This window comes from Emydura macquarii, unplaced genomic scaffold (assembly GCF_026122565.2).
Source record: "Emydura macquarii macquarii isolate MOO-44397 ecotype Brisbane River unplaced genomic scaffold, CSIRO-AGI_Emac_v2 contig_2406, whole genome shotgun sequence".
Lineage (NCBI taxonomy): Eukaryota > Metazoa > Chordata > Testudines > Chelidae > Emydura > Emydura macquarii.
Genome location: NW_027132543.1, coordinates 2003647 through 2015411, shown reverse-complemented (window position 1 = coordinate 2015411; position 11765 = coordinate 2003647). Strand labels below are relative to the sequence as shown.

General features: G+C 39.2%; 1 long non-coding RNA gene across 2 annotated transcripts; it reads left to right on the top strand.

The window, feature by feature from the left end:
• Positions 1 to 1112: 1112 nt before the first annotated feature.
• On the top strand, positions 1113 to 10914 carry LOC137161914 (uncharacterized). 2 transcript variants are annotated; one of them, XR_010922215.1, is made up of 2 exons: positions 1113 to 1348; positions 10672 to 10914. It is a non-coding gene; the product is annotated as an uncharacterized lncRNA (long non-coding RNA). The 2 variants fall into 2 exon arrangements; XR_010922216.1 differs by lacking the exon at positions 1113 to 1348 and adding an exon at positions 9230 to 9289.
• Positions 10915 to 11765: the final 851 nt, after the last annotated feature.

Sequence of the window (11765 nt, the reverse complement as noted above, 5' to 3'; positions counted from 1 at the left end):
GCTAACTGAAACTTTTTAAAAGAGGGAAGTAACAAATGATAAGTCACAAGTGATGGATAATCCATTAGTAATATGTACTTTGGTACAAATTGTCAGACGAATAATCATTTAGGAAACTTTCCAGTTTAATGAACATTACCATGAATAAGTAAGTGTTCATCCAAATGCTAATGGACAAGAACTAAGGACTCTTCAAATAATGGGAGCAAACTTGCTCTCTTTATTCATGAAAATAATTGAAAAATACTTTTCATATTATTCAAGCAGCTCCATTCCTGGCAAAGCTGGGGGAATTCCAACATGATGGGGTAACACTGAGTACGGAGTGCCAATTAACCTAGTTGATTCTTTGGCCTTTTAAGGGCTGTTCAGCACCTGATGTAAGTTACTACAGCCTCAGAGATCCTTTAACTTGCTTCAGCCATTGCAACCCCCAATGGGCTGCTCCGGAAGCCACCATGCAACAGTGCTCCAGCTACACCTCTTTCCCTCTGGGCAGACCCCTCTGCTAGGGCTGACTCTAAACTAGTTACATAGTGAGGGCAATGCTCCTTTGGGATCCTCTAGCACAGGATCTGTCCTCAACCTTTATACTGAACAGACAATAATGCAAGTTACATTCATTCTTTAGTCATGGCTAATTCTTAGTCCTATATTTTGTACTCTGCTTCTATCTATCTGTAATCCCCTTTTTTGGGTGCGGGGAGAGGGATGGAGGGATGGGCGTCTCACAATGTATTAATCAGTAATTTTCAGTACTGCACTGCATGAGACACTTTCTGCCCCAAAACTAAATCTATCAAAAATCATTCGGAACCTGGCTACTGTCTTTTTTGTATTTCTTTCTTTTCCAGTGTTTGTGTTATTGACTCTTAAGTCACTGTCTTTCTCCTCCTTAAACCATAATCTTTCACAAGCCTCCTGCTCTATATCCAAACTAGTGTTCTTTATTTATCCATTCAAATACACTGAGTTTCCCTTGTACTATGCTCACTGTTCTTGTAAATCTCTCTCTTGTACGGTAACATATCCTCCAGAAAATTTGGTTTATTTTATGCAGAGCTAGTTAATAATTCTTTTGTTCTTCCTTTTCTGTAGCTGTAGCTGAGAGAGAAGGAATTATTTCTGTGGAAATATGCTGTAATTTTTTAACAGATTGTGAAATGGGCTGTATATACCAGGACTTTCCTGCTAATGGACCCTCTTATCCTCTCCCACTGAAAATCTCACAGAAGAGGCAAACTTACAGGAGAACTCCACTACGCTCATCATGAAGAATTTTTGGTGCATCACTTTTTCCAGAGGGGGGACTTTGGGACCATGAGGGCCCCTATGAACACAAGCTTGGGCAAGTACCTCTAAGAACACTAATATTATGAGAACCATAGAAAAAAATCCATCCTTATGACAGCCTGGCTCATTCAGGAGTCATACTGTGATCCTGGCTACAGCTGTAGAATCCCTTGTATTGTGTGAAACCATTGTGTGAAACCATGTATTCTTGAGGGCTATTTCAAAGGAAAATAATTAGATTTCACAAGGGATATTATCCCATAGATCACTTGCCTCATTGGCTTCTCCCACTTTTAATCAGCCATGTCCACTGCCAGTTGGGCAATGTTTATGCAGAAAGATGATTCCTCCTAATATGTGTTTTGTCAGGGCTACCATTCTATTCTAACAACCCTTTTCACTGAAAACGCTGAGTCTTTTGATGGGGATTGTACCTGATTAGGAAGTGCAGGATTAGGCCATTTACTGATTGGATTTTTTCATTTCTTTGAGGTCAGTGTGAAGGCCAAGTGTGCAGCAGAGGTTATGGGTGCAGGCACATGGGGAAACATAATGTTAAGAGTATTTTTGTTCCTATTGGTGGAAATGCATTAGCATAGGCCTTTAAACAAAGAATTTTTTTTATTTTATATTTCTATTTGGATACATTAAATCAGTTATTTCAATTCTTAAAACAGAAGACAGAGAGCATATGACAAGAGCAGGTAATTATGTATATTTGAAAATTATCACTAAACTTGAATACTTAAAATTCAAAAATAGCACACTGCATTAAGAATCAGAACTACTTCATTGCTAAAATGCTTGGATAACACAACAATAATCTTTCAAATTCTCTGTACCTTATTACATAAATTCATTTTATGTAGGAATACATTTCTTGCTTTTAGTCTGATCTTTCAATGCAATTCAGTTATTAATAATGAAACACAACACATATCACTGTTATTGAACTTTCTTTCTTTCTTTCTCAACATACATCTGTCAGAAATAATGAAATAATTATTTTGTTAGTGTTTACTATTAAACAAGACAACATCTACTGCATTTATCAAGAATTTATGTGAACAGCTTTCATTTAATTTGCACTTTGAGACACTAAATTAGTCTTTCAGTGTTTGGAAAGGGATCAGGCTGTGTTCAGCTGCATCATATAATTCTGCAGATTTTATTTCTCTTGTAGTTTATTGGAGGAACAGTATCCTGGGAAAGTGGGGAAGAGGGTTTGTGTATGCATTCATACACACATGGTACATGAAAGAGATTTGAATCCTTGTTTATGTAGTTCTTGATTGAAGATATTCTGACTTTGCTTAGATACATATCATAAAGAATGCATATGATATTCAGTAATGCTTTGACTACATGACAGCAGAAAATTAAAAATTGAGACGTCACTCAGAAATAAAACTCACTAAAATCAATTAATGCTAGTAGTCAATGCCATCAACGTTCTCAGACTGCTCTGACTTTTCTCCAACTTAAAGTTATTTTTAATTATGCATACATTTGCATACTGAAACAGAAGGATTCCTTTTAAAACAAAACAACAGTTACACCTACAAAAGGGCATTTGTATTCTAGTGCTAAAATTGTGCTAAAGGTTGCACGACTTTTTCTTCCCACGTTGGTATGTACAAACCCTGAATCTAAAGAATGATTCATGAAAATGTGCTGAGGCATACAAAGTATGTCAACATTCATGTAAGTTTACTCTCAAACATATTGCCTATTTACATATTTACCAGGGAAAGACTTAATTAAACCTAAAATAATATGGTTGGTTAGCCAACAAAATTAGCAATCTAATTAAAATTATCATTAACTGTTATTGTTTTAATTGTATTTCCCAGATAATAGGACAGATACTTAAATATATAATGAACTAAGGGCTTGTCTACATGGGGACACTCAGGTTATGTTTACACTATGCTTCAGTGCAGACTATGGGGGTATGAACTGCAGAGCGCACCAAAGTATTGTGATCTAACTGCTTGTGTGGACACTGCTGGTTGAAACTAATAGGTACCTAGTTTGCATTAACATACTAATATTTGAAAGAGGACTATGTTAATGCAGCTAGGTACCTTTTACTTTGGGCCAGGAGTGTCCACATGGGGCAGTTAGATCCCAATACTTTGATGTGCTGTGCAGTTCATAGCCCCATAGTCCGCAGTGCAGTGCAATATAGACAAGCACTAAGGAAAATTAATCCAAAAATGTGAATTTAAAGATGTGAATTTAAAGCGGATTAGCTAAACTGAATTAAGACTGCTTTAATTCTGAATGAGAGGGTTAATGCAGTTTATCTAATCCACTTTAAATTCACACCTTTAGTTAATCTAGATTAATTTTTCTGAGTGTCCCTGTGTAGAGAATTCCTAAATTATTGAAGATTAGGTACACTGGGGAGAAAGAAATGTTTCAATGAGCCACTTTTCGTCCCTCACAATATAACACCAGCACAAGGGAGGGGACAGCAACCCATCATCCTTGAACTCAAAGAAAGCCTCTAGCGCTGCCAGCAGAATCAATGCCTGAGGAGGAATATGGCCACACCCACTGTGCACTATTTTGCAGATGGAGGAGTTTATTAGGGGAATTCAGACTACATTTGCTGTTGATAGTGTAAATGTGGATTATCTTGGCATCTCAGGAACGGGAGAAAAAGAAAGTCCTGGTCAGTTTCAAACACCCACAGAGATCAGGGAAAATCATTATTGAAAAAGGACATTAGCTGAGATATTAAGGTTTATTCTATCAGTCTTTTCTCTGGGAGGAGGTGCTGACTATAAACTGTAGCTAATCTGAATAATCTGGCTGTGGCATAAACTAATTTAAAGAGGAGCTGTGGGGAGCTCTCTAAAAACTTGACTTCTAGCTCTTCTGTGGGAAAATCTTTGTCCATTTTTCTTTATCTTCTACTCAGTTTGTCTTGCTCACCTCTCCTTCTCTCACTCAGCTTGTTTCAGAGGAGTAAAGGAGCAGCAGGTTAGTAGCTGAAATTGTTCTATATTCAGTAACCGTTGTGGTTGTGGACCAGTCTCATTGTACCAGTGAACTGACACACGAGACTTCCTCTTTTCTTTCATCTCTGATTAGTGTTACTCCTCAGAGAAAAAGGGTTCCCCTCTCTACTTATTATTTACATGTAATATTTTGTAATTTCCAAGTAACATGCAAAAAAAAGTTTGATTCTTCTTCAGGTTATCACAGCATCAGAATGATGTATGGAGCACAATGGAGGAAAGTATTCCAAGATTCATAAAAGGGGTATGTGACATCACCTTCAGCAAGTGTCAATAGTTTGACCTGCATTATCCTGATTACCATTGATACTGATAAAAAGCAAAGATTCCAGCTTGATTTTCAGGTCCCAGATTGAGTTTGCAGAGCTGGAAGGTAGGGAAAAATTACCTTTTTATGAATTGAGCACATTTTATCTAGAAATCATCGAGACACAACTAACAGGAAACTTCCAGGAATCCATAATTTAGAATCACTTTTCATGTAGATTCATGTTTTGAAGTTGGTTATCTGGACAGAAACATTTTGAGGGTGGTGGGTGGTGTGAGTGTTCAGGATGCAAATGCCACCTTCCCTCAATCCTGAAGTGCTCCCTTCTGGAATGCAGCAACTTCCACATCCCTTGGGAGGTTTAAACACACACACACGTGCTGAGCCCTTGATCTCTGAATTTATTTATCTATTAATAGTCAACCTACATGTATAGGAAAAATTCACATTAAAGGGGAGATTTTCAAAGGCACAAAAACAATTAGACTCCCAACTCCCCACGGAAGCTCCCGGTGAGTTGGGACTCATTCCTATTTGTACCTTTGAAAATCTCTCTCTTCAACGTTAGAAGATAGTAGGTTGAATGAAACTGAGATGAGCACTTCTTTCACTCTAGCACCCATCTTCAAAATATATTCATGCATACACTAAAATGTTGTAAATCCATTTGTGCTTTACATTTAAGGCAGCACCTTCTGCTGCGGTGCTTCTTGCATGCAAGATGACTTGCACATAAAAAGGAGTTACTGTGTATTATTGAAATGTATTGGAATGCCAGCTGACAAGCAGTGACATCAACAAGATTTTTGGAAGAAACATGCCCAAGACCATCATCAACGCATTGCCTTTTTTAAAAAGTAATTTGTATGCGATGCAGCAAACCACACTACATTTAGTTTTATTCCAGCCTTATCTAATCAATCAGTGCTTGAGACTGAATGCCAAGGACTGTTGTTAACACAAATTAATGCATCACAGGTGTTCCAACAGCTTTCAGCTTAGAGATGTTAAAATGCATTTTACAGTCAAACGTATATTTTTGGGAGGGGGAAAATAATTTTAAATGGTAGAAATATGTCCTGCATGAATATAAAAATAGCTTCACAGAATTGATGTTGGAGAACAGTGTCTGGGTTTTTTTCCCCCCTTTTCGTTTGAAATAAAGGAAACCTGAATATTACATTGTTTCTACCAAACAGGAATAAAGAAAGAAAGAAACATACAGGAAAAAAAGCATTTGTTACATATCTCTATTACACTCTGGATCCCACAAAACTCTGCTAATTCAAAAGTGCCACATCTGAATTATGTAATAATTGGTAGCCAGCAGATGACTGTTTATTTCAAATTATTATTTTTTTAAATGGACGAAGCTTGAGGTTTTTGCACTGAGGTGCTTTGTACATATTGGGTGAAATACTGGTCTTGTTGAAGTGAATGGATTTTACCATTGACCTAAATGGGGCCAGGATTTCACCCATGCTCTTTTGGTCAAAAGCCTTGAAATCAATAAGAATCTTTCAACTGAACCTTTCATGGGCATTGGATCAAGCCCTTTACATGTACTAAGAGATGTATAAGTCATTTGCAGACACTACAACTGTCACAGAAGAGCATTTGAATTATCTTGCCATCCTTCTGCTGAGAGTGAAAGTTTGTCATAGAGAGTTTTTATAATAGTTCAACCTTGATGATAATGAAGAGTACGGTATATGGTGGAGAAAGAGAATATCTAATAATGCAGCTGTCCATAGTACAGTAACTTTCATTATGTTTGTGGTTGTCCAAGACCATTAAACATTGGCAATTAATCAAATGAGTATAGGAATGTCTCTGAAATAGTTGTTCCCATGTGTGCTTGCTGTAAAAGCTTCACAGTTTTTGTGAGTGCTTTGATTATCCTATGTACTCTTAACCCCAGAAAAGATTGTCTGGTGTTTTGTCTCCACATATCATTAGTAAATGAAGGGTATTTCATATATTTTATTGGTAATAATACTTGTGGAACTTCTTCAAACATACAGTATCAGGAATAACAGGATAGTCAAGAACCCTTATTTATTTAATTTCTGATGTGTAGAAATGCACAATTTCATTTGCCTCAGACACACTAATTCATCTTATGTTAACAAATACTAACTAAATTGATAAATTCTATCCCCAGTCAGTACCTAACATCAAACTCCCAGCCCGAGTCATCTCAGGCAAAGCATTATGCCATGAAGGACAACAGCCTAATGCTCCACTGGCCCAAAAGAGGAAGATTATTCTAGAGTTAAGGCTCATTCTTTGAAAGTGCACTGCCAGTCCCAACCCCATACATCCATATCGAAGGATCATTATCTTGAGTTCAATACCTGATCTCAAATTGCACTGGTGGAAGCAGTTTCCAAAAAAATTAGACCCCAAGGGACTTAACACTAAAAAGATCATTATCAGTACCTTGAAGTGACCGTAGGTGCAAATAAGAAGCCAGTGTAGTCTTTGGAACAGTGGCATATTCTATTCCCTATAATTAGCTTCTCTAGGTAGACAAGCCACCAGAATTTACATCTCCTAAAGCTTCTAAATTATCTTTTGGAGTATCCAGCACTGTGTGTTACAGTAATTCAAGATAGAAGAATAGGCAAGAGGATGCATAGAAGAAAAACAGAATAAAAGAAGAGAGACGTAATTCATTTTCTATCTAGTTAAATATAGCCAATTAACAAGGCAAAATTCCTGACAACTTGTATAATATCAATGGCCACTGCATGAACTCTGATAGAGGAATCACTTCTGTGGCAGAAACAGCTTTTTGAACCACTTCAAATTGGCCCACAGTTAGAGAACTAGTGTAATAGACCATGCTGGCTTTGATCCTGTTCCTTTTGAAATTGACAGAATCTTTTTCAGTGACTTCAGTGGGTACAGGTTTATTCACAATGGCTTTTGCTGAAACATCTATTAGTCTAATCCACAGAATGAACTGAAAAATGTAGTATATTTCAGTGAAAAACACAAACCATTATTCATGGAAACTGGGTTTTAAAAAGGAGATTACTGTCATTATGTATTAAACCAGTTGTTTGTTTATAACTATGTAATATGTGACAGTCTTTTTGAATTTAGGAAGTACCCAAAAGCAACTTTTGAAAATGGCCACACATTAATTTATTTATACATTTTATAAATAAAAAGTGTTCTTAAATGTAACTATTCATGACAAGTTCAATTCAAAGTTAATTTACATAAGCAAGTTTTTAACCCTTTCAAAGTGTGATGTTCAGTTACCTTAGTGATGGGCCCTAGAAACAAATAGCAAAATTGCAAGATATAGCTAGCAAAACTATTCTTAGAGAACTTAAGCTGCAGCATAAAAATAAATACTGTTTTCATTGGTATTAAATAGCATCAAGATGACAGTTTGAAAGTGGGACATAGAAGTAAGGGGTAAAATTTTTGACCCTCGTGAAATCAAAGGGAAAACTCTGATTGAATTCACTGACACCAAGATTTCACTCAACTTTTTCAGTTTAGTCACAAAATCATAGCAACATAGAAGATTAGTGTTGGAAGGGATCTCAGGAGGTCATCTAGTCCAATCCACTGCCCAAAGCAGGACCTACCCCAACTAAATCATCCCAGCCAGGGCTTTGTCAAGCCGCACCTTAAAAACCTCTAAGGATGGAGATTCCACCACCTTTCTAGGTAACCCAATCCAGTGCTTCACCACTCTCCTAGTGAAAACGTTTTTCCTAATATCCAACCTAGACTTCCCCAACATCAACTTGAGACCATTGCTCCTAGTTCTGCCATCCACTACCACTGAGAAAAGCCAAGTTCCATCCTGCCTGGAACCCCCTTTCAGGTAGTTAAAGGCTGCTATCAAATCCTCCCTCATTCTTCTCTTCTGCGACTAAACAAGCCTAATTCCCTCAGTCTCTCCTTATAAGTCATGTGCTTCAGCCCCCTAATCATTTTTGTTGCCCTCTGCTGACTCTTTCCAATTTGTCCACATCCTTTCTGTAGTGGGAAGCCCAAAACTAGACACAATACTCCAAATGAGGCCTCACCAATGCCAAATAGAGGGGAATGACTTCCCTCGATCTGCTGGCAATGATCCTGCTAATGCAGCCCAATATGCTGTTAGCCTTCTTGGCAATAAGGGCACGCTGTTGACTCATGTCCAATTTCTTGCCCACTGTAATCCCCAGGTCCTTTTCTGCAGAACTGCTGTCTAACGAGTCAGTCCCCCAGTCTGTAGCAGTGCATGGGATTCTTCCATCCTAAGTGCAGGACTCTGAGCTTGTCCTGGTTGAACCTCATCAGATTTCTTTTTAGCCCAGTCCTCTAATTTCTCTAGGTTACTCTGTATCCTATCCCTGCCCTCCAATGTATCTACCACTCCCCACAGTTAGTGTCATCTGCAAACTTGCTGAGGGTGCAATCCACCCCATCCTCCAGAGAGTTTTATGATGAAACCTCCAGGAATATGTTCAACCCATATTGGCAACCCTACAAAGCACAGAAATACAAAACAAACACCTTTGCTTCACTGTTGTGATGGTCACCATGTAATTATTTCTGCTTATTTCATCTTTAAATCACTAACAACACTGCTGTCTGATGAGAGTGATGGTCCTTCACATTTGTTTTAGTGCAGATTTTTGTAGAGGAGACACAGTGTGACTCTGGTTGAAAGCTCATTGAAGTCAAGGTGAGTCATGTCGTTGATCTCAGTGGAATTCGGATCAGGCCTTTGTGAGATGAATAAGTGGCCTGATATTTTGGAAATTATGGAGAATGCATGATTTAAGTGAAAGTTACATATACTTATGTGCTCTGCTGTATCAGAGCTTAGAGAAAGGAATTTCTTTTCAAACATGCATGATAGATAAGGCTAAGATTTTTTCACGGTGATTTTTAGAAAATGTCATGGACAGGTCATAGACAATACACAAAAATTCACAGACCTGTCTGTGTCTTTTATTAAAAACAGTGGGCCGGGGGTTAGGGGCATTAATGAAGTCTGAGGGGGGTTAAGAGTCCTAGGCCTCCTGCAGGAGCAGGAGGTCCGGCACTCCCCACCAGCCCGTTCACCTCATCACTGGAGCACCGAGTTCCCCTTGATGGCTCAGGGCTCCAGGATCTGCAGCTGGATGCTGGAGAGTCCCTCACCACCCCTGTTGGGTCTGGGCTGCAGGGTCCCCCTGCGGTGGCTCAGAGCTCTGGGTTCCCCCCACCATTCACGGCAGCTGATGGCTGCGGGGTGGGGCTGCAGGGTCTCTGCTGCCACTGGGTCTCTGCTGCTGGGATTCTGGCCACCTGCCATGATTCAGATCCTGGGGTTCCCCAGCTGCCTGCCATAGCAGACAGCTGTGGTGTGCCTCCCCCACACAGATGAGCATTGTGGGGTTCCTGCTGCCACTTGAAGGTGGGGGTCCCTGCCACCCACCCTAGTGGGGCCCCCTCCGTGGAAGTGGCTCAGAGCCACCAAGTCCCTACCAACTACAGCTGCTTGGAGCTGGGGGGCCCCTGCCAGCAGCGGCTCAGTGCTGAAAATCCCATGTGGCAGCTGCCACCCCACTGAGAGTTCCTGGACCCTCACCACCTGAGGTGTCTGAGAGCTCCCAGCTCCCTGTAGCCCCTCTGAAGCTGACAGCTGCCCCTGATGCCCCAGGACAGAAGCTGAAGAATATAATTCATGGAGGTCTCTAGAAGTCACAGAATCCGTTACTTCCATGACAGACTCACAGCCTTATTTATAGATATGGTCATTGAAGAAAAAAATGAATAGAAAAGATGTTTGATTCTTGTTAAAGGAAAGTGTGCCTGTGCTTCATAAATAGGATATAATGTACAAGAACAATTCATCCATGTGAAAATATGACCCATATAACACTGTCAAGGTCAGTGAGCCCTGGAGTGAACTGCTGATGAAGTGCTGTTCACACTAGTTAACGTTGTTTATGGAAAGCTTTAACGTATGCACTTAATTTTTTCAAGTGAAAAAAATGAAACACATAACTTGCTAACAGTGGTTGGACCTCTTTCTTTCTTTTAAATGTTCTCTTTTTCCTTTTGTCTTTTCCCTTGCAGCTACTACTCAGTGTGAGAGAGAAGATCCTTTGAAGTCATGACAGTTCATCTCACAGCTCAGCACAAAACCCAGAAGCATCCAGCCAGAGACAGATTTTATTTTGTTTATTATTAATGAATTGTTTGTGTAAGGATAGGGGGAAAATTCAGTGTCACTTATTTTCTCCCTTCCCCTTAATTTTAAAAACTGTGATCATTTTAATATTTTTAAATTAAACAAAATACTTTTATCAGTGAATATCACATCCCCCATATGCAACTATCATCTCATACATGCACATCTTGATGCTTTAGCCTTAAACACAGAAATACACTTAAGGTTCATAAAGATTAATTTAAAATCTCCCATAAGTAGAGGAGTGAGTCCCTAGCACTGCATATTACACCAGTGCTTTGCACTCTGATAAGTGCCTATCCAACAGTGCATGCTCTGTGAAACAAACATCTGCATTTGTTTCTTATTAAACAATTGACTTTAATCTGTGAAAAAAGAGGTGGAAGTATTACCCAGGGTTCTTTGACCCAGTAACTTTTAGTCTCTTCAAGTCAGTATTAGGATAAACCAAAGGAAACACAATACCTCCACCTGCTACATAGCTGGCATAGACAAGTCAAAAACAAATGCTCTTAACTTAAAGCTTTACTTTATTGGTCTCCAGCAATTCCCATGAGAATTACCTTTATTGGACGCTTCCACTTATTAGTCTTAAGCACATACAAATACAATAGGTGGTTAGAGTACTCCAAAACTTGAAAGTTACCCCAGAAGCCTGAGGCAGTCTTCAGGTGAATCGGTCACAGATTTCCAGATAGCCAGTACTTCCAGCTGTGCCTGGAGATCTTTTCAATGTGTCCAGGAAACAATCCGCTTGACTCAGATTTACTACCTCCCCTTTATACCCCAAAAGTTACAGAGAGATGTCAATCAAAAGCATTACCTAGCTGATCAAATGGAAACAATTGTCAAGCAAGGGCAAAGGTTACAAGGAATGTCAAAACAGGATGTAGTTATGTGGTTTCCAGTAGTTAGTCTGGCAGGTGTGAACATATTCCGACTGCTTTTCACCCCCACACATCAAGAAAAGGGCACAGAG